The following is a 2,500-nucleotide window of genomic DNA, read 5'->3' as shown; positions in this document are numbered from 1 at the left end:
GTGTGTGTTTGTGTGTGTGAGATATAATAAATCTTGTGTGTGTTTGTGTGTGTGAGATATAATAAATCTTGTGTGTGTTTGTGTGTGTGAGATATAATAAATCTTGTGTGTGTTTGTGTGTGTGAGATATAATAAATCTTGTGTGTGTTTGTGTGTGTGAGATATAATGAATCTTGTGTGTGTTTGTGTGTGTGAGATATAATAAATCTTGTGTGTGTTTGTGTGTGTGAGATATAATAAATCTTGTGTGTTTGTGTGTGTGAGATATAATAAATCTTGTGTGTGTTTGTGTGTGTGAGATATAATAAATCTTGTGTGTGTTTGTGTGTGTGAGATATAATAAATCTTGTGTGTGTTTGTGTGTGTGAGATATAATAAATCTTGTGTGTGTTTGTGTGTGTGAGATATAATAAATCTTGTGTGTGTTTGTGTGTGTGAGATATAATAAATCTTGTGTGTGTGTGTGATATAATAAATCTTGTGTGTGTTTGTGTGTGTGATATAATAAATCTTGTGTGTGTTTGTGTGTGTGAGATATAATAAATCTTGTGTGTGTGTGAGATATAATAAATCTTGTGTGTGTTTGTGTGTGTGATATAATAAATCTTGTGTGTGTTTGTGTGTGTGAGATATAATAAATCTTGTGTGTATTTGTGTGTGTGAGATATAATAAATCTTGTGTGTGTTTGTGTGTGTGAGATATAATAAATCTTGTGTGTGTTTGTGTGTGTGAGATATAATAAATCTTGTGTGTGTGTGTGATATAATAAATCTTGTGTGTGTGTGAGATATAATAAATCTTGTGTGTGTGTGTGATATAATAAATCTTGTGTGTGTGTGAGATATAATAAATCTTGTGTGTGTGTGTGATATAATAAATCTTGTGTGTGTGTGTGATATAATAAATCTTGTGTGTGTGTGAGATATAATAAATCTTGTGTGTGTTTGTGTGTGTGTGATATAATAAATCTTGTGTGTGTTTGTGTGTGTGAGATATAATAAATCTTGTGTGTGTTTGTGTGTGTGAGATATAATAAATCTTGTGTGTGTTTGTGTGTGTGAGATATAATAAATCTTGTGTGTGTTTGTGTGTGTGAGATATAATAAATCTTGTGTGTGTGTGTGATATAATAAATCTTGTGTGTGTTTGTGTGTGTGAGATATAATAAATCTTGTGTGTGTTTGTGTGTGTGAGATATAATAAATCTTGTGTGTGTTTGTGTGTGTGAGATATAATAAATCTTGTGTGTGTTTGTGTGTGTGAGATATAATAAATCTTGTGTGTGTTTGTGTGTGTGAGATATAATAAATCTTGTGTGTGTTTGTGTGTGTGTGATATAATAAATCTTGTGTGTGTTTGTGTGTGTGAGATATAATAAATCTTGTGTGTGTTTGTGTGTGTGAGATATAATAAATCTTGTGTGTGTTTGTGTGTGTGAGATATAATAAATCTTGTGTGTGTGTGTGATATAATAAATCTTGTGTGTGTTTGTGTGTGTGAGATATAATAAATCTTGTGTGTGTTTGTGTGTGTGAGATATAATAAATCTTGTGTGTGTTTGTGTGTGTGAGATATAATAAATCTTGTGTGTGTTTGTGTGTGTGAGATATAATAAATCTTGTGTGTGTTTGTGTGTGTGAGATATAATAAATCTTGTGTGTGTTTGTGTGTGTGAGATATAATAAATCTTGTGTGTGTTTGTGTGTGTGAGATATAATAAATCTTGTGTGTGTTTGTGTGTGTGAGATATAATAAATCTTGTGTGTGTTTGTGTGTGTGAGATATAATAAATCTTGTGTGTGTTTGTGTGTGTGAGATATAATAAATCTTGTGTGTGTTTGTGTGTGTGAGATATAATAAATCTTGTGTGTGTTTGTGTGTGTGAGATATAATAAATCTTGTGTGTGTTTGTGTGTGTGAGATATAATAAATCTTGTGTGTGTTTGTGTGTGTGAGATATAATAAATCTTGTGTGTGTCTCAGTTTTGTAATAAAGTAAAATGGTGTGTTTGACTTTAGCAGACGGAGACGTTACTCCATCAGGGTAATGAGTTGGTTAGCGCTCAGTGCTAATTAGCCTAGCAGTGGTGCAGCTGTGAGTGAGGTTTAGGACACGACATCATCTGCACTGTGTTCAAATTCACATGAGCATGAAGTTTATCAGATTAACATCAACACGTCCTCAAACACGCGAGACACCAAACACGCGAGCATCGTCATGGAAACAAATCATCTGTGAAGTATTGATCGGCTCAGAATTTATTTTCGCAGCGAACACATTTCTGAATAATGACCTGACAATATTTTGGGGGCGGAGCTTAGTGATTAGCTCCAGTTTAATTTGTAAAAGATTTTAATTGTGATGTGGGAAACGCAACATCTGTTCAGATTCAGAGCTGAAGACCTTTCATTATAGCGTTAGTGTAGAATTAGCATAGCGTTATTATAGCTTTAACATGGACTTAAAGAGTTAGCGTTAAAGCCTGGAGCTGCTGCTGG

Source organism: Silurus aristotelis (genome assembly GCF_946808225.1).
Source record: "Silurus aristotelis genome assembly, contig: scaffold_254, whole genome shotgun sequence".
Classification (NCBI taxonomy): domain Eukaryota; kingdom Metazoa; phylum Chordata; class Actinopteri; order Siluriformes; family Siluridae; genus Silurus; species Silurus aristotelis.
The sequence above is the reverse complement of the archived record's forward strand: the minus strand, read 5'-3'. Positions refer to the sequence as shown.